Raw genomic sequence first — 21565 nt, 5'->3', positions numbered from 1 at the left:
GTGAGGGGGAATATATTCCAAGGAATCAAGAGAATGTACATAACAGGTGCACACATTTAAAATTAAAAAAAAAAAAGAAACACCCACACACCATCCCACAGCTTACAGAATAGAATAAAAATCAACATCTTTGAAGTCCTTTTTGTCCTTCTAGGATTCCCAGCCCTTTCTTGCCTTCCCTACCTGCTCCCACCCAGCACAGGCAAATGCCAATCTGAATTTTGAATGAACCATTCCTTTGCTTTTCCTTATAGTTTCTCTCTATATATATTTCCATGTATATATGGATATATATATATCCCTAAGCAATAAATCATATAATTGTATATGATTATATATTTTTACTAAACTTCATGTAAATGAAATGATACATTCTTCTGCAATTTGCTTTTTCATTCAATATTTATCTTGAGTTTTATCCATGTTTACACATATAATTATACTTCATTCATTTGCATTGGTATTTAGTAATAATCCACTGTAGGAATACAACACAATTAACTTACACATTCTCCTGTTATGGATATTTGCCTTGTTTCTAGTCCAAAACGCCTAACCTCAAGACGAGCTTCTTCTTGTTCAGTGGCTTAGGCAGTACCTAAATATTCAAGATAACCATATAATGTGTTGTCCAAACTTAGACATATTTGAGAGTGAAAGGAAATGCTATTAATAAATACATTAGGACAAGAAGAATTAACTATTTTGAATGTCACCCTTTAAATCCTGAATATGATTATAGGATTTCTTAATCACCCCCCTAAAGTGAAAACCAAGGCGTTTAAATCCAGTCTTGATGGTTTACATTTCAAAAGCTGTTAGCATCTTCATCTGGAAGTATAACCCTGAAGGAGAGCCCTGACAACGAATTATTTCTTTTATCCTGGGAAGAAGAGAAGCAAATTCTTTGGGAAGTAAGATGGAGACAATGCACAGCTTCCCAATCCTCTGCTGTCTCAGACATTCGCAGTTTTATTATCATTGTCTGAAGAAAATTCCAGCTATGATAACAACAGAAAGACAATGTTTGAAATGCCTTCGAATCCAAGTCCTTTTTCTGAGCCCAAGGAGGGCTAAAGGCTCAGCATCTAATGTCTCATTTAATCTTTACTTCTACGCTGGGTGGCAGGTATGAAGCTCAGAGAGGTGGGGAAACTTGTCTAAGGTCACAGTGCATGTAAGCAGCAGAGCCTCAAAGGTTGTGTCTAAGTTGATGATCATATAATTTATTGTACAAATCAGGACACTTCTGGGAGTGAGAAGGCACTGCTATTTACAACTGCACCAGGAAACCAGGTGTCACCGGCACCATGACACAGGATGGCTTTGGTTCTAAATTTTCCCACATGCTTTCCTAATCTTCCCAGTTCAGCTACGATTAACTTGGGGGACTGACCAGATTTTTTGGACCCATTCTCTAGGGTTCACATTCCTTTGGGGTAGAGAGGCAGCTCTCCAGAAGGACACCCGGAATCCGTCCCCCGTTCCTCTCCAGTAAACCTGGAAGACCTGTGTGACATCCCAGTAGCATCCTTCCATCCAGCAGAGCAGGTTGGAGAGGATCGTCATTTGCTTCCCTGATTCCTAATTAAATTAGAGCAACATTCCTCCTCCCAAAGAATCAGCAGAGTTAATGACCCGCTCACTGGAGCGAGCATCACTCTGAGCGGCTTCGGCCACGTCCTCTGACTGGAGGCTCCACAGCCCTCTCCTTCAGCAGGTTCACTGAGACTCCTAGCCTTCGCGCCTTCCTGTGTACATGAGTGTGTCCTTTCTCACCGTCTCTTATCTGTCTTTCTCACACACATATGCTGTTTTTTCTTTAATTTAATGAAATATACAGTTGGTGGGACCTGTTTCTGCATCTTCACCAGCAGCTGGGGCATCTCCAGTTTCTCTTGTGTGTTTCTGGTTTGAATTACTAGAGCTCTGTACTGTGAAGCTACAGTACCAAGTCCTGTACTAAGGAGCTCCTAAAGGGCTGCCCTGGCTAGAGAAGACTGGGTTTGTTTTTAATGTGGGTTTGTTTACACATGGAGAAATAGAGAACTACAGAACAGTATCTCCTTGGCCTGAAGAACACATCTGCCTTTGGCTATACAAAAATGCTCACATCCACATTATTTGGAAACAGCACAAATGTTCAACAAGAGTAAAATGATAAAACATGGTAGAATCATACAGTAGGAATGCATTCCAGTAGGAAAAATGCACAGATAAGTTAATAATACACACAATAAATTAATCTCACATCAACGTGCTGAGGGAAAGAAGCAAGAAAAGGGGTATTACAAACAATATGATTTTATTTATAGAAGGTTCAAAAATGGGCAAAACTCAACTACGATGTCAGAAATGAGGAGGAGGTAAAGAATAATGACTAGGTTGGTAATATTCCATTTCTTCATCTGGATAGTGATCACAGACGTGGTAACTACGCTAATTCAAGTAACACTACTGAAGACAAGTGCATTTTCCTGTATGTATGTTACACTTGGAGAAAGCTTTACTTTCAAAAAAACCTAAAACTGAAGTCTCTTTCAGTCAAATAGTCTGTAACTTGTACCAGAAGTACCTTCACTGTTAAACTATCAGTGTGCCCTTCGGCAAATCACTGCTGTGTATTTATTTCGTTACCTGCAATAGCACCTAGAAAAGGAAGTGGCACTTGGAGAAGGAAAGGGCAACCCACTCCAGTATTCTTGCCTGGAAAATCCTATGGACAGAGGAGCCTGGTGGGCTAGAGTCCATGGCGCCGCAAGAATCAGACACAACTTAGTGACTAAACCACCACCAATAGCAACAGATATGTGGCATCTACATGAGAAGTACTTAGTACAAATGAGTGAGACATACTTAGTAAGTGCCTGGTGCATAAGTGCTGCTCAGTCCTAAGTTGTATCTGACTCTTTGTGATCCCATGGACTACAGCACACCAGGGTTCCCTGTCCTTCACTAACTCCTGGAGTTTGCTCAAACTCATGTCCATTGAGTCAATAATGCCATCCAACCATCTCATCCTCTGTCACCCCCTTCATCTCTGGCCCTCAATCTTTCCCAGCATCAGGGTCTTTTCCAATGAGTTGGCTCTTCCCATCAGGTGGCCAAATTATTGGAGCTTCAGCTTCAGCATCACTCCTTTCAGTGAATATTCAAGACTGATTTCTTTTAGGATTGACTATTTTGATCTCCTTTCTGTCCAAGGGACTCTCAGGAGTCTTTTCCAGCACCACAGTTCAAAAGCATCAATTCTTTGGCGCTCAGGACTCTTTTTTACATGACTTCTGGAAAAACCATAGCTTTGACTAGATAGACCTCTGTCAGCAAAGCAATATCTCTGCTTTTTAATACACTGTCTAGGTTTGTCATAGCTTGCTCCTCCCAAGGAGCAGCGTCTTTTAATTTCATGGCTGTGGTCACCATACACAGTGATTTGGGAGCCCAAGAAAATAAAATCTTCCACGTTTCCAGTTTGTCCCCTTCTATTTGTCATGAAGTAATGTGACCAAATGCCATGATCTTAGTTTTGTGAATGTTGACTTTTAAGCCAGCTTTCTCACTCTCCTCTTTCACCCTCATCTAGAGGCTCTTTAGTCCCTCTTTGCTGTCCGCCATTAGAGGGGTGTATCATCTGCATATATGAGGTTGTTGATATTTCTCCCAGCAATCTTGATTCCAGCTTATATGAGTCATCCAGCCCAGCATTTCGCATGATGTATTCTTCATATAGGAGAAGGCAATGGCACCCCACTCCAGTACTCTTGCCTGGAAAATCCCATGGATGGAGGAGCCTGGTAGGCTGCAGTTCATGGGGTCACTAAGAGTCGGACACGACAGAGTGACTTCACTTTGACTTTTCATTTTCATGCATTGGAGAAGGAAATGGCAACCCACTCCAGTGTTCTTGCCTGGAGAATCCCAGGGATGGGGGAGCCTGGTGGGCTGCCGTCTATGGGGTCATACAGAGTCGGACATGACTGAAGCGACTTAGCAGCAGCAGCACCACCACCATTCTTCATATAAGTCAATTAAGCAGAGTGACAGTATACAGCCTTGACATACTCCTTTCCTAATTTTGAACCAGCACACAAGTAGGTACTCAAAAATGTTAGCTGTTTGAACTGGTGGTATCCCTTCTATGCCTGCCTTCCTCATATTTGGGACTTGCATCTCCATTTATCACCTACTCTGGATAGAGTGAAGACACACCGAAATGGACAAGTTCATTTACCCCAGTCAAGGGGGCTATTGAGAGGAATGGATAAGTCTCTTCCAGTGGACAATCTGGCCACACGTACCAAGAGTCCCTCAAAAATGTTTCCACCCTGCAATTCCATCCCAGTATCCTAAGGAAATGAGACATGCAAACAAGATTTGTATGTGCTGCAATGCATTTTATTTATAAAAGTGGAAAACTGGAAACAATTTATTATCTCAGGAAATAGGTAAATAAAATAAGGGTGGTGAGAAGTTTTAATGACATGAAAAAGCTAAATATGAAAAGAAGAGACCTATATGTTACCCATCAAAAAATATTAACAAATATACAGAGAAGAAAAAAGTAAAAGAAATTAAACCAAAGTTTAAGCTAATAATCTTGAGAAGATCATACTACAGGGATTTACGTTTTTCTTCCTTATACTTTTCTGTTTTTTCAATATTCTTCTATGAGTACATGTTACTGTTTATAAACATGAAACACAGAGTTTGTGTCTCCTTCTCCACAGGCCTTTATCTCTGACGTCAAGGTGACAGCCAGTTGCAATTCATCATGTTTTAGGAAGGACCCCACCACACAATGGAAAGCGTCAGAAGGAAGGTGACTGCCAAGTTGGCAAAGGGCTTCAACAGCAAGATCCGTGAAGAATGGTTGGAGGGAAGGGGATGTGTACCTTGAGGAGGACCAGTCAACAGGATAGCTTTCTTGGAATACCTATCACGTGGAAGAGGGATTACCCTTGCTCTACTAGAACCTAGAGATTGGAACCAAGACTGATGGGTCAAAGGTTCAAGGAGGCGAGAAGGGGAGAATGAAGATTTAGCTCAAGAAGCCAACACACTGTATGATCACACTATGAACCTCAGGCTTCCTTCCTGCCCCACAGCAAGGAGCTCCTTGGAGGTAGCCAATGAATTGTTTTGTTAACATTTGGGAAACCACAGTGCACCATCCTGAGGACCATCTGAGCACCATCCCAGACCAGTCTACTGTGAACAACCACATGAGTTATGATCTCTGAAATTCATCGCCTTTTAATCCCTCTCTCTTGCCCTGTAGATCAGCCTTTAAATTATACACAAACTGGGCCGCTCCTGTTTTCTCCACTGGATGATCTTAATCCAAGGCATCACCACCTCTCTTCCCTGTACCACAATGGCTTCCCTGCTGGTTTCTAGCACCTCCTGTTGCCCCCAGTCCATCTGCTACATAGAAGCTCAAGGAATGGTTTTCTTAGACTAAACTAAAAAATCATGAAGTGATTTCAAGACTCAAAGTGGAGACTCCAGCCTTCAACAGGGCCCTTCCCCATCGCTCCCCGCACTCCTACCAAATGAATCGTCTTTTCGGTTTATCATTCACAGCCAACTCTCTCCCACTCAGGGTATTTGCAGGTGCTCAAACACCCTCCATCCCTCACTGGCTTGACTCTTCTGCAACTCAAATCTCAGGTGTCATTTCCCAGTTTTAATCCTATATATAAAATGGCATCTCAATACCCTAATGAAACTTTATGTGGTTTATAGGATTTTTGTGAGTAGCCACAACTGACCAGACTACCTCCAGGCTCTCCACCAAGCAGAACCCCCTGTAGTTCCTCAAATTCGTGAGCGTTCTCTTTGTCCATCAGTTTTGTGTAGGTTGCTTTCTCTGACTGGAAAACTCTTCTTGTGGCTAATTCCTATCACCTTTAGGTCTCACCCTAACGTGACTTGGACTGACTTGAGGGAAAACGTCCCTTCCCTCTAGATACTGGGTGAGGTGCCTCCCCAGCGCATGCCTACAGCCCTTGGAATTATTCCATCACAGCACTCACTTTCCTCAACTGTATTTGTAGCTGTTGCTACTTGGCAAACTACACCAGGAATGGCACCTATATTGCTCAGAACGACCGAATAAATGACTTCATTTTAAAAATATGATGTTTTCCCCCATGAAGGAGCAAACTAGAGTTAAAAAATAGGAAAATAAAAGATTGCAGCAGGAAACATTCTAATAAGTGCTATTTTCTTTCTAGCATAATGAAACAAATCTAGACTTCACTCAATTCCCTGTCCTGAGCAAGGGTTCATTTGTTGTCACTTTTATTTTCACTACCTGGCACAGTAATTATTCTTGACCGGCACTTGAATGCCCTGGGCAATCTCCGGTATGCACACAAAAGGATTGATAGGTACTAAACAGACTGAAAAGATGTATAGTATTAAATTTGCAAAACAGCAGGAAATAAAAGAAAAGAAATCAAGAAAACACTGGAGGACAGAAGACCAATAAGCAAAAAAATAAATCTTTCATAGTCTACCTTCCCAAAGGTATATACAGCTTCTGTTCATTTGATGAAACTGTTTTGAGTGAAAGACCTTGGGAAGCCAGAAGCCAGAACCCTAGTCTTGTTCTCAGTGTGGATTCAAGGTGAAGGTGCTCTGTGGTGACCTAAATGGGAAGGAAATCCCAAAGAGGCGATATATGTACACATAGAGCTGATTCACTTTGTGTACACTTAGTCAGTTCAGTCATTCAGTCGTGTCCAGCTCTTTGCGACCCCACAGACTGCAGCACACCAGGCTTCCCTGTCCATCACCAACTCCCAGAGCCTGCTCAAACTCATGGCCATCGATTCGGTGATGCCATCCAACCATCTCATCCTCTGTCGTCCCCTTCTCCTCCCACCTTCAATCTTTCCCACTAACAAAACATTGTATGCAATTATACTTTCAGAAAAATTAATTAAAAAAAAATAAAACATCTCACTTCACTAAGGATTGGATGAGATACTGAATGTGAAGCAGTCAGCACAGAGGCTGGCATTTAAATGCCTAGTAATTATAAGAGCTATTATCATCTTTTCCATTTGGTAGAGCTGGATGTTATGATGATGAGAGCTAACAATTACTAAGCACTCTTGCATCAGGCACTGCTCTAACACATTTCATGTACTAAGGCATTTATTCCCACAGTGATGCAGGTACTGTTATTATCGCCAATCTACAGAGGAGGAAACGGAAGCAACACCATGCCAAGGTCACACAGCTTGCCCAGCTTGAGCCTCAAGTCCAGGCCGTCTGACCCCGGGCCTCTGCTCTCTGTTGCCAAAATACACCATATCCTGTGCTGTCTGGGGGCAGTGCCACGTCTCCCCACGCAACTTGGAGAGCTCCCTCGGGGCATGCCCTGCACTGTGCACTTCTCAGGGACCTCCATGACAGCTTTAGCAGGGAACCTGAGCCACCATGAGGACTCCAGACACCTGTGACATCTGATAGGCACACAAGACACAACTGACCGATTTCCAGAACACCTATTTTGTCAGATGACCTTGAAGTAGACCATCTGTCTACTGAAGAAGGTATGTCTGAAGGGAACATAGAGGGTCTCTGCCACAGGAATGCAAGCTCCCTCCCCAAATACAGCTCTTGGGCTTTCAGAGTCAGATCCCTAAAGGTTTGAAAAATTCTGAGAACAACCTGACCAGTGTTCATACACTCCTAGAGTCTAAACTGTCTCAGCTGAAGGTCTCTGTGAGTCATTCAAACTAAAATACCTGCCAGACAGAATGACATGTGCCTCAAAGCCTGCTGATCTGTACAGCACTACCATTACCCGCCTTGGCTCTGATGGACAACAAAACTCTTCATGTTGTCATCGTTACAGACACTTTCACTGAGTGTGTCACTGTGCTAATTAGGTGCTAGCAAGGCAGGTAATAGGACACAAACCTCATTAACACAGACTCCATTAATGTGGAATGTGTGAGAATGCTTACCATTCAATTTTACTTTTTCATTATCTATAAATGAAAACAATATGTATAATGCATGAATAAATAAAATCTATTTATCCAGTCTGCAAACACTTTTTGGGAATCTCTTATGTCCTAGCAGTAGGGCGGCAGTCAGAGACACTGTTTTGTATAATTCTCATTAAAAGAGAACTCTGTAACGTAAGAAGTAATGTATTCATTTTAAATAAGCTAGAAGTCTGGAAAATTTAAGTATGGTACATCCATACTGTAGAATGCCTTGCAATTATAATAAAACCAGTGGGGTAGATCGGTTGGTGCTAACATATTAACAAGAGCAATTGCTAAATGAAAAAAAGAAACAACAGGTGGAACTCTCTCTCAAATATCTCATTTATTGGAAAAAATAACAAGATGATATGAATAAGAAGCTACCTACATAAGTACATATGCAGTGAAATTCTCAGGAAATCAAGTTAAGAAAATCAAATGGCCTGGCATGGAAAAGCAACCCATTTTTTTTAACTGTACCTTTGTAATGTGGAATTCTTTATCATTTTCATGTTATTTGCATAACATTAATGCTAATTAAAAGAGCTTAGCATAAATTATTATTTATTGGCCCATGCTAAGCACAGTGTCTGGTACATAATTGGAATTCCAGTATCTATTGCATAAATGTAAATAAATAATGCTATGAATGACCGTTTAAATGTATTAGTCTTTCCTATTCACTGCATCAGGTCTCATTCTAATAATACAGGCAAAAATACAAGGTTGACCAAAAGGTTTGTTCAGGTTTTTCCGTAAGATAGAATAGAAAAACGTGAATGAATTTTTTGGCCAACCCAATACTCTGGAGTGAGTTCAAGTCCATGCATGTGCTTGTGCTGGGCTCAGTCATAGCCAACTCTTTGCAACCTTTGGACTGTAGCCTGCCAAGGTCCTCTGTCCATGGGATTTTTCAGGCAAGAATACTGGAGTGGGTTGCCACTTCCTCCTCCAAGGGATCTTCCTGACCCAGGGATCAAACGCACATCTCCCACACTGCAGGTGGGTTCTTTACCACTGAGCCATCAAGGAAGCCCATGTATGTGCTTAGAGAAATTCAGCTGTAACAGCTCTGAAAAATATTCTGTAACCCACACTGTACCTTTATGCTCCTGCCCTCTTCTCTCTCACGCTCTGTGCTACACGAACAAGTGCCTGTGTTTGCCCGTGCACATACACACAGAGTCAGGAAAGCAGTTCACTGACAGAAAGGAAAGAAAGGTCTGGAGTTACGAAAGGCTTTGCTGCAGTTGCTAAAAATGGTCATTTTTTAAGCAGATACTGACTTGAGGAAGGCAAATCGATAACCTCGTTACCGCTTACTTTGCTCTATCACGAATTCTGAAGTATGTTTTGAAAAGAGTAAGTTGCTGCAGATTCATTTGAAAAGATGCATTTTTTCCTACCAGCAACCACAGAGATGCTACTAAATAGTGAGGGTAAACCTTAAGCATCTTGAAGGCCAGCAACACTGAACTCCTGGATTGAAAGGTCTTAGGTAAAGCTGGCACGTCCGGCTGCTCCTTGTGCTGCTCCTTCCTGCATGAGAGATGGCGAGCTGGGGAGTTGAAAACTGACAGCTCTACTTTCTCAGTGCTGATAAATGGGGAACAAATCATGTATTTGCCCTGAGTGTGCAGTAGGTTGTCTTAAATTGTTTTGCTGGCATTTTTTTCCCCGAGTAGCAGCAACTAGGCAAAAAAAAAAAAAGAAAAGACATCTGGTAACTTCTTTAGGGAAAATTTGAACAGATTTGTGGGTGTAATGCTAGTCAGTTTGTTTCATAAATAAACCCCAGGCAATGTCATCAATTAAATATCTTTTTAAAGATGGCTTTAACATGAACAATGCCCTGGAAACTAACATCCCAATATCCTAATAATCTTGAGAACCACCATGTATGGAACATTCATTAGGTCCTGGCAGGCACTGTGCAAAGAACTCCTCAAGGAAAGCAACATTTTAATTCTTACAACACAATAGTGTGTCATTTTTATCTCCATTTTGTGGATGAAGAAACTGAGACTGAGGTGAATTAACTTGTCTAAAGTCACAGAGTTTGTTAGCTGAAGAACTGAGATCCAAGCCCAGTGTCTGAAGCACAGTGCTCAACAGGCTTACCAGAGAGAGAAAGGTTAAGGATTCAAGGTTAAGGATTGAAGGGAGCCACTTTCTCCATGCACTAGAGCTGCCCTTCTCTGACCTTCAGCACTTTTTAGCAAAGCAGGCCAGGTGTGGCAGACAAAACAGCAGGCCTGGCACCTGGAAGCCCAGAGTTGTCCTGGTTCTACCATGAGCAAACCTGCTTGCATCATGTAACCTGTCCAAGCCTTGCTCTTCACAGATGTGAAAGGAGGTGGCTACACTAGAATATCCTTCAGATCTAAAACTGCACGTCCAGGAGCACACACATATAGAAACCATTTTTCCTGGATGGTAAAGTAGAAAAAAGTCTACTGTAAGCCACAGTGTACAACTGAGCCCACTTTACAGAGAAAAGTCCTGACAGACGGCAACACCAGCAGTCATCTTCCAATGCAATTGCACTAATGACCTCCAGGTGCCAGTGGTCCATTTCTGGTCATCCTAACTGAGCGATCAGCAGCATCTGCTCTGCGAAGCCTCTTCTTCACTTGACTTCAGGATGCTAGTCTCTTCTATATTTCCCTCTACCCCACTGTGCTGCTACTTCTAATTCTGCTTTGCTGCTTCATCCTCGCCTCCTCAATCAACGCAGTGCCTCAGAGTTGAGTCCTAGACCCCTTTGTCTACACTAATTCTCAGGGTGTTCTCATCTGGGTTCATGGATTTAAATGCAATCTGCATGCTGCTATCAAATATCCATCCTGGAACTCCAGACGTTTATATTCAGCTGCCCACTTGACATCTCTACCGAGATATCTAGTGGGCATTTCATGCCCCCAAATGAGCTTCCGATTCCCACCTAATTCTGCCCTTAGTAAAGACATTCTACAGTAAATGGACACTATACTCATCTAGGTGTTCAGGCCAGGGTCTCTCTGACTCCCACCTTACTGAGGGTTAAAGCCAAAGTCTTGTAATACTTACAAGTCCTTCCAGGTTCTTATCACAACTCATTTCCAATCATTTCTCTGCCCTTATCTCCAATTAGTCTTCCCCATTCCAGCCACTCCAGCCAGCCCTGGCTTGGGCAATTACTATCCACTCTGCTTGGAACACCTCCCTGCATAACCCACAGGCTTGCTTCCTCACCTCTCTCAGGTATTTGCTCAAATATCACTTTACCTGATGATCTAAATTGTAACCTTTCCCTCAAAGCACACTCTTCTTCCTCTCTCCCCTGCTTTATGTCTCTCCATAAAATTTTACCATCTGATGTATTTATATTATTTTCATGTATTTCCTTACTGCCTATATTCTCCAGCTAGAATGTAAGCTCCAAGGAGGGAGGAACGTTTACTGTCTTGCTTATTGATGTATCTCTAACACCTAAACTATTGCCTAGAACAGAGCAGGCACTTTTTGTGGAAAAAAAAATATTTACTCTATAATGTTGTATACATAGCTTGTGAAGAGTAGAAGAACAGATCAGCCTCCAAATAAGCTACTTTAACGTAAGGATTATTTTGAGCTGAAGATAAATGAGATTTCCAGTTACCACATGAAAATAGTCAGAATACAGAATTTTTAACAACAACAACAACAACAAAGTATACAAGAAACAGGAAAATATGGTCATCCGCCCTTCTCTCTTCCAGGAAGGACAGAAGTTAATCACCAAGGCAGTCTAGACCCCCATCAGCTCAGAGAACTCTATACGGCACTGGAGAACTCTATGTAATTATCCGCTAAAACAAGCCCTTACCTTCCATTAGTTTCCTTATACATTGATCTTCTCACAGTCTGCCAACCCTAGGATCCCCAGGTCCTTTTCCTTTGTCTTATCACTTGTCTAGAAATTCACTGTTCTCTTGTGAAAATGCTATATAAAACCTCTTCGGTGTCTCATCTGAGTCCTCCCACAGGTATGCATGATGCACATGTTAATAAACCTCTGTCTGCTTTTCTCTTGCTGATCTGTCTTTTGTCAATTTAATTTATAGGGCTCAGCTGGAAAACCTAGAACAGCAGCGGAAAGCAGGGTTTTTTCCTCCCTCTATATTTGGGCACACCAGAGCACACACAATAGCCATTTCTCTGTGAGAGGGAGGAAAATGATGAAATACCATCTCAGACACTAGTTTCTTTTCCTCTCATCTAAAAACAGGGGCCAGTTAGGATTTAAGGAGAAGTATATATTGTGGTTGTCTCATTTAAACTTCACAGTCCCAAAAAAGAAAGAGGAACATGACATCTTTAAGGTAACTTCTTAAAAGTATTTGAATTAGGATTAGTATTTTGTTTCTATCATATATAAATTAATTTTTAACATATACACTTTTTACATATATGTTAAGTTGGAGAATCAATCATGCCAGGATTTCTATGATAATCTTGAAACTGTCTTTACATATCAACAGCCTATTTTATTTATTTATTTTAATCTATAGCAGATTGCACTGATAATTCTTTTTTTTTTTTTTTTGGTTTTTCAAATTTTAAATCTTTCACCCATCATGATTCTGCAATGGCAAATGATGTCATCAAGTAAAAAAAGTCAAAGGTCAGACACTAGCATGCTGCTGCTGCTGCTGCTGCTAAGTCACATCAGTCGTGTCCAACTCTGTGGGACCTCATAGACAGCAGCCCACCAGGCTCCCCCATCCCTGGGATTCTCCAGGCAAGAACACTGGAGTGGGTTGCCATTTCCTTCTTCAATCCATGAAAGTGAAAAGTCAAAGTGAAGTCACTCAGTTGTGTCCGACTCTTTGCGACCCCATGGACTGCAGCCCACCAGGCTCCTCCATCCATGGGATTTTCCAGGCGAGAGTACTGGAGTGGGGTAGACACTAGCATGAAAGAGCCTAAAGATCTAAGTCATAGGTTCACTGCTTTACTAGCTAATTTCATTAACTTATTTAACTTCCCTGATTCTTGGTTTGCTCATCTGTGAAAGGATGTTAGCCATCTAGTAAGATTTGTGGGAGGATCAATGAGATAATCCATGTAAAACACTTAGCACAGTGCTAGGCAAAGAGGAAGATCTCAATTATTATTATACTTTATCTGAAGACTTTGGCTCTTAAAATTCGAAGGGCTTATAGATCCCAAACTCTCCCCCAGCCACCCATCACTCTATCTCAATGCCTTACTTTATTTTCTTGGTATATTTACCACTACCGGAAATTATCCTATTTGTTTATTGGGCTTACACTTGCCTCACCACACCAGAACATAACCCCCCAAAATCAGGGGCTTTATCTTGTCAACTGAGCCTAGAGCAGTGTGCCTGGCACACAGTGGTGCTGAAATCAGCATCAGTTGAATAAATGAATATCACCTGCCCATCCATAAACATAATACCACAGAGTGCCCAGGCTAGGAATGAAAAGAAAGCGAAGTAAGATAGAGAAAGCTGTGCCATTTTGAATAGGGTGGCCAGCAAAGGCTTCTGAAATGCTGACACTGAAGCAAAGAAGAGCAGTTTCAATGACAGTGGGTCAGACAGTGTGACTGGGGTGAGATTCAGGCATGAACAGGATGTAAGACGCTGCGGGGTGGCAAGATGGGGTATTAAAGAAGCTGAGAGTGGGGCCCCTGCACTTACTACCCTTTGTCTGGACCTCAGCTAACAAAATACTTTGGTGTCTGCCAAAAAAAAGTTTTCCTTTATTCATGAAGCTTTTATAGCAGTCCTGACATCTCCCTCCTCTGCCCCTTGGGCCTTTCGTCCTTTCTTCAACTACAGCACTTCCAGCACTTCTGTGGAATTGTAAGTTTCCCATCTTACCTGCCTCTTGTCCCCTCCAGTGAGCTCCTTGAGGGCAGAGACCCCACAGGGTACCCAACAGATAAGGAAAGAAGAGAGCTTCTGGCTGATGCTTCTCCCTGTGGATACCCTTCTGCTATAAAGACCAAGTTTCTTCCATTTAAAGCAAGGCTTGCAGGAGTGATGCCATTCCCTGAAAAATGGCAGAGCAGGAAGCTCGAGGGATCATCCCGCCACTCAGGCAACCACTGAGGTGGAAGAAGTGGTGGGAATCAACTATTTGGGAACCTAGAATCTAACTGGACTCTTACAGCAACCTGGGGAGTGCCTGATGAAGAAAGAGGCTGCTCATCTTTCTTAAGCAAGCAGTGTGGGTAAACCAGCTCCCACCCTCCATTCCTCAGCTCCATCACAGCTGTGCGGGGAGCAGTTCACATTCCTGGAGTGGCTGACTGGTGCCAGGATGGGCAGCGGGGACCTCGTCCTCTAAAAATTTGGGGTTGTGCACTCTGGTTGATCTGGTGGTGCTTGAGGCACTGACACAGACAGTTGCCCTGGTTTTAGCCCTCTCAGTGGCAGCAGCTTCACTGATGGCATCCACTGGAAAATTTCAGAAGACCAAAAAAAAAAAAAAATCCCTCCTGGGATTTCCCTGGCACTCCAGTGATTAAAACTCCATTCTTTCACTGCAGGGGGCACAGATTTAATCCCTGGTTGGGGAACTAAGATCCCACATGCTGCATGGTGCGGGAGAAAAAAAAACAAAAAAAAACCCTTATTTTTGGAGCTAGACATTTAAATATATCTTTGTCAGGCCACTGGCTGACCTCCAAGATAAGGGAACAGAAACTTCAGTGACCAGATACAACAAGAAATGCATATTTGCAACAACCACTGTGGAAATGTCACAAATAGCAGCGGCCCTCAACACCACCAACAAAAAGATCAACAATCCCTGAAGAGTGGAGAATGAGATTTCCAGTTACCACGTGATAATAGTCAGAATATAGAATTTTTAACAACAAAAAAATACAAACTATACAAGAAACAGGAAAATTTCTGTTCTGGTCATTCACAGGAAAAGAAAAAGAAATAGAATGCATCAGAAGCCATCCCCAAGGAAACCTAGACACTGGAATTACTCGTCAAAGATGTTACATCAACTGTGTTAAACCTGTTCAATAAGCTAAAAGAAATGAACAAATAATCAATAGAAATAATAGAACAGTCTTTTGGACTCTGTGGGAGAGGGAGAGGGTGGGATGATTTGGGAGAATGGCACTGAAACATGTATAATATCATATATGAAATGAGAAAAAAAAAAGAAGGTTTCTTTGATTTGAAAAAAAAAAGAAAAGAAAGAAAAATGTGATATGAGCAAAAAGAATATTGACCAAAAAATAAAAATTATAAAAAGAAAATAAATTCTGGAAGTTAAAAGTATAATGACTGAGATGAAAAATGAGCTGGAGATGTTCAGCATCAAATCTGAACAAGCAGAAAAAAGAATCAGCAAGCTTGAAGATAGGAAAAATCAAAATTAACAAATCTGAGCAGCAGAAAGAAGGAAGAAAAGTGAACAGAATCTAAGTGAGGTTCGTATGTAGGAGACTTACTGTATATACTGCAAGAACCTCAACAAACTCCAAGAAAGATAAAGCCAGAGGTCCACATGGAGACAAATTATAGGCACAATGTCAAAACCCCAAGAAAGAGAAAAATTTTAAAGCGTAGAGAAGTGACTCTTCAAATACATGGGAGTGTCAATAAATTTATAGCTGCTTTGTCATCAGAAGCCATGGAAACCAGAAGACAGTGGAATAACATTTAAAGTCCTGAAAGAAAAAAGTTAACCAATAATTCTATGTCCAATAAAATTATCCTTCAAGAATGAAAGAGAAATTAAAATTAATGTCTATATAAATGAAAGATAAAGGAGTTCATTGCCAGCAAGAGCTTCCCTGAGAAATGATAAAAGAAGGCTAAAATGAAAAGAAACTAAAGCCATAGGAAGAAATAAAGAACACTGGTAAAGGTAACCACGCAGGTAAATATAAAAACAAGCATTACTGTACTTTTAATTTTTAACTTCTCTTTTTTCCTATATTACTTATAAGGCAGATACACAAGATAAATCTTGTTTGGGGGCACGCAGTGTATGGTGGGGTAAATCTGACAGTGTTAGTCACTCAGTTGTGTCCAATTCTTTGTAACCCCATGGACTATAGCCCACCAAGTTCCTCTGTCCATGCAATTCTCCAGGCAAAAATACTGGAAAGGGTAGCCATTCCTTTTCCTAGGGGATCTTTCCCACCCAGGGATTGAACCTGGGTCTCCTGCATTGCAGGCAGATTCTTTACTGTCTGAGCCACCACAGAAGCCCATCCGTGGCAATGACAATATAAAGGAGGAGGAACAGAAATGGAGTGTATACTACTGAAACTAAGTTGGTATTAGTCAAACTAGATTATTATACGTTTTCTTTTGATTTGAACGCTAATTTTAAAATAAAGTTTATAAGAAGTATGGTGTCATGGTGGAAAAACTATGAAATCAAATAAGAAAAAAGGCTGAAATTGCCTCACATCACACCAGCTTTATCCTGATTGAGTTGAAATTTTTTTTAATATTTCCTAGATATTTAGATATTTTCTAGAAGAGTCAGACTATAGAGGGGAGCATTTCAGACAGGGGGAATAATATGAGTGGCAGAGAAGTTTTTTTGGTTTTTTTTTTCCCCTTTTTCTGAAAGAGGTTCTCCTTTGCTTAACAAGATTTTTCAGAGTACTTTGGATATCAAAGACACTAGAGTATAAGAATTAAGAAACAGACTCTGAGCTAACCTATCCAGATTTTAATCTGGACCTATCATTTACTTTCTGTGTAATTTTGGACAATCTTTCAATACCTCAGTTTCTTTATCTGTAAAATGGGAATAATAATAGTACCTACTTCATGAGGTTGTTGTGAGGAATAAATGTTAATACACATAAAGCACTTAGAAGAGACTCTGGAATATAGGTAAAGCCTAACAAATATTATTTCTTCTTACAATCATACAATCATCTAAAAATCCCCTGAGAGGTTCCAGCAAGTTCTACAACTGTAGCAATAAATAAAATGTAAAATTCTTTACCTTATTTCACAGTCTAATCAATCAATCCATTTCCTTTCAGATGCAGATAATTCTTAGATCTAAGATTCAGAACAAGTGTAAAGAGTCAGACACAACTGAGTGAGTGAGCTGACTGAAAGCCTATCAATATTTTGGTAGTGCTTATTTAAAAAAAAAAAAAAAGTCTTCCACCCGCCATCAGCTCTACAAGGATCAAGTCACTAGCCACTGCAGTGGCTGACCTTTAACACACCCTGAAAGGAGTTCAGGGCAGAGACCAGCAACGAAGCACTCTGTGCTCTGGGAAAACTGAAAGAAGAGACCTTTAAACCGTTAGGTATTTTCAGGAGAAACTTTTTATAAACCTGGATTCTTTCACCTTCCCATACTTAGAAAAGTACTAAAACCATAAACTAAGATGTCTGTTCCTCCTCCTATCAACAACCTTGTAACAAGATATGTGCTTTATGTAGCCCTTCACCGATATCACATTTATAGTGACCACCCACATATGCACCGAGCAGTTCCTCAGAGCTATCTGAGAGGTTGTCTCCTCAGCTGCAGTTCCCTGGAAGTCCCCAAATGAGACTCACAGCTCTCACACTGGGCATTTTTATTTCAGTAAACAGAGTAATAATGCAGTTAGTTCTAAAAGCTTTCTTCTAAACCAGCATTACAGCATTTGTGTCTTTCTGTCATTGCCATTTCCACAGGATATACAACAGGATATAAACTGCCATGCGGCTATCTAGAAAGCTAAGACGGTTAGCCATGTGAGATTTATTCACTCCTTTAGTCATCCATTCAATAGATACTGAGTACCATTAATGTGCCAAGTACTGGGAAACAGGATTAAACAAAACAGACAGAAACCTAAGTTGACTTTCTGACAGGTAACCACACATAGGGAGGTGGCTGTTCAGGGATGCATGGGACCTGGGCAGGCAGGAACGGGGTTACTGTTCTTATCTTGCTTCCTTTCTGACCCCTCTGATTTGGAACTATATTATATCACATTGTATTCAACTCAAGACTCCTGACCCAGAGGTAAAAACCATGCAAGTGAATTCCTTAAGTCCCTGCTACTTCTCACCACCATCACCCAGTCACCCAGCCCAGAAACCGAGGAACCAAAAATGACTCCGTCTCTTGGTCATCTCCAAAGACAAATACTGTAATCACACAAGAGCCACACTAGTAAAGATGAGTTGAGAGCTGTGTATCTAGATGACCTTTTTTCAAAAAGGATCTCCATCTTCTCAGGGTGATTTAACTAGATTCCTGTCCGAGGCAGAAACGAAACCACTGTCCTCCAAAACCTGGCTTCCCAATTTGAGTCTTGGTTTGGACAAGTCATTCAACCTCTCTGACGGTTTCCTCAACTGTTAAATGGGGACAGTAATGCACATCTACAGGCTATGGTGATGAGTTAAAGACATGAAAAGTGCTTAGAACACCTAACACGTATGAAGCACTCAACACACACTGAAAAACGTGAACCTCCCAACATTCCTTTCAGTGGTTCATTTTATCTGGAGAGGATCACATCTGTGAAAAGTACAACCCAACAGATGAGTGCATAATTATCACAGCACACCAAGCAGAGAGGTGGATTTGGAGGGTGGGAGAGGCATGTCTCAGGCCACAGTTAAGGGCCTGGGCTGGTTGCAAGATTTGGCTTTTCCAAGAGCTTGGAACCCTATCAACTGGCACTTTCTGCAAAATTTCCCAGGAAGACTCTGCCTCCCACACCCCTCACCCCACCCCCAACTTCCACTTGTTTTCCTTTAAAACTGATTCAACTGACACAGTCGGGAAAGGAGAGGGTGGGATGAATTAAGAGAATAGCATGGAAACATATACATTACCATGGGAGTCCTGGGTTTACTCCCTGGGTTGGGAAGATGCCCTGGACAAAGGAATGGCTACCCACTCCAGTATTCTTGCTTGGAGAATTCCATGGACAGAGGAGGCTGGTGAACTACCATCCATGGGCTCATAAAGAGTTGGACACGACTGAGCTACTGACACACACATATACATTACCACAGATAAAATAGATAGCCAATGGGAATTTGCTGTGTGACACAGGGAGCTCAACCCAGTGCTCTGTGACAACTTAGAGGGTTGGGGTGGAGTGGGAGATGGGAGCGGGGTACAGGAGGGAGGGGACACACACACACACATATATATAAACCTGTGGCTGATTCATGCTGATGTATGGCAGAGGCCAACACAATATTGCAGAGCAACTGTCCTCTGATTAAAAAATACAAGAAAAAAATGATTTACCTAAGGAAGTATGGGCCTCGAGGCCAGGGCCTAATGTGGCTAACAGGGCCCTGGCCTGGTGCTTCCTATACAGAATCCCCCAAACCCTGTGTCAAAGGAGACCCATCAGGAGAAGCACACTGCCAGCCCTTCTCACAGCTCATCACCGTTGGAAAACTCTCCCTGCAGCTTGGCTCTCCTCTCTCCATCTGCATTCGGAGAAGTACACTGACCCTGCCCTGGAGAGGATGCTTCAGGGGATCACTGAGGGGCCGCTGGTATTCCTTTCACAGCATGTGGTTCTTTCTCCCTGAAGACCCCTCTCCCCAAGTGGTCAGAAGCCTGCATTTCAGCAGCACATCATGCTTCACCCTGAGGCTGACGGCTCTGGGTGAAAACAAGCCAGGGCTGCAGGACAACTCAGCAGACATCCAGGGGCCTCGAGGGCATTTTGCAAAGGGAAATAAGTCCAACAGGGAAAGACAAACACTGCATATTCTCACTGATAGATGGAGTCTTTTTTTTTTTTTTTTGCCACACTGCATGGCTTCTGGGATCTTATTTTCCCAACCTGTGTGGAATCTTAAAAAGCCAAACTCATAGAAATAGAGTAGCATGGAGGTTGCCAGAGGCTGAGAGGCTGGGAAACTGGATAATGATTTCCACTGGCTATCTATAGCCAATTCCCATTGGCTACCTATTTTAACTGTGGTAGTGTGTATGTGTTAGTCAGTCGCTCAGTCCTGTCCAGCTCTTTACAACCCCATGGACTGCAGCTCGCCAGGCTTCTCTGTCCATGGACTTCTCCAGGCAATTGTTGGTCAAAGCGTACAAAGCGTACTTCCAGCTATAAGTTAAGGATCTAAGGTACAGCACAATGACTTAAAATTAACAGTATATTGTATTACAGACTTGAAAGTTGTTAAGAGGGTCAATCTTAAATGTTATCACCACACCAAAAAAGGGTAATTATGAGCGGGGATGGAAGCACTAACTAACCTTATTTGGGCCATCGTTTTGCTATATATATAATACATATAGCACACTGTACACCTTAAACTTATATATGTCAATAATATCTCAATAAAGCTAGAAAAAAGTACCAAGACCTGTGGTTTCTCCCCAGCTGCCTGTCCCACTGAAGTCTAGAAACGTTTTCTTTTTGACATTTTAAAATAAAATTCAAGAAGTCAGTTTCCTTGCTGTGACTACAGAAATGCTGACTATTTGGATGATTATTCCTCTTTCTTATCTGATGACATCTCTGTGAGGATAGGGGCTGCAGCTCAATCAACTCTGCATTCCTAGCACTGAATACAGAAACTAGCCTAAGAAAAGGCTGTTGAATAAATACATAAGTAAATTCTATCTTTATAGCATCTACTGACATCTAAGAATTCCAAATTAGAAGTTATAAAATTTACATATAAAATGTATGACAGATATCTTAAGAACAAATAAGCTGCAAAATCAATTATGCACTACATACTACACAGAATTTGGTGAAAATTAGCACTCTCTTCAAATAAAAAAAATGTACTGTAAAACAAGCTTTGTTATTCATTGGTATGAACACAGAACCAATCATTCTGGCCTTCACTATTATAGAATGCTTATATTTTCCAGTTTATAAAGTGGGAAAAACAACAGTTACCTCATTGAATTTTTGTGAGGATTAAATGAGTTAATACATGAATAGTACCTGGGATAGTGCTTGGCAGACATTGACCACTTAAGAAATGTTAGCTATTATTATGGCTGTCACCATTATCAGGCACTGTCCTGGCTAAGACTATTACCCAAGTTAGAGAGAAGTTCATTTAGTTAATCTGCCTAGAAAAGTATTAATAGAAGCAAGATGCACATATAGTCTATCCCCTTGACAACAAAATTTGCCCTCAGAGCTTTAGATATCTTCTAAAAGCCATTAATGGATTCTCATCATGTAAAAATTGCCTATAAATTGTTTGTTTCTTAGAATGTGATGGTACCTTGAAGCAAAAATAGATACTTAGCAGACCCTAAATGAAGCCCAAAAGAAGTGAATTAGCAGCCTCACTCAAAGGTTCTTTAAAAAAAAAATCAGAAAGCAATTTTTACCTTCTCTTCAGGCCAGATGATGATGGTCCTGATTCAGAAAGGTCTGGGGCACTTTTATCTGATATGGGCCTGTGTGTATGTGAGACCTTCAGATGACTACTGTTTGGGTCAAAAATAGTCACTGAGAAACAAAAACTGAAATACCACTGAGAATCAGAAAGCAGAAGTATTTTCAAAGTTGCTCCATTTGCCCTCTCCCGCTGTGGGCGTTTCCCTGCT

General features: G+C 41.4%; 1 protein-coding gene across 5 annotated transcripts in view; it reads right to left on the bottom strand.

Annotated features, from left to right (window-relative positions):
• The window catches only part of TMCC3 (transmembrane and coiled-coil domain family 3), a 288502-nt gene that overhangs the window by 213974 nt on the left and 52963 nt on the right, over positions 1 to 21565 (bottom strand). For 2 of the 5 annotated variants that reach the window (XM_027543142.1, XM_027543145.1), the window contains exon 1: positions 11857 to 12064. The exons of 2 other annotated variants lie outside the window; for them this stretch is intronic. The gene's annotated coding sequence lies outside the window, so the exon portion shown is untranslated. Of the gene's footprint in view, positions 1 to 11856; positions 12065 to 21346; positions 21370 to 21565 lie in introns of those variants that run through there. One more of the 5 variants, XM_027543146.1, reaches the window with a different exon arrangement.

The sequence above is a fragment of the Bos indicus x Bos taurus genome, chromosome 5, assembly GCF_003369695.1.
Source record: "Bos indicus x Bos taurus breed Angus x Brahman F1 hybrid chromosome 5, Bos_hybrid_MaternalHap_v2.0, whole genome shotgun sequence".
NCBI classification, from domain to species: Eukaryota; Metazoa; Chordata; class Mammalia; order Artiodactyla; family Bovidae; genus Bos; species Bos indicus x Bos taurus.
The sequence above is the reverse complement of the archived record's forward strand: the minus strand, read 5'-3'. Positions and strand labels throughout refer to the sequence as shown.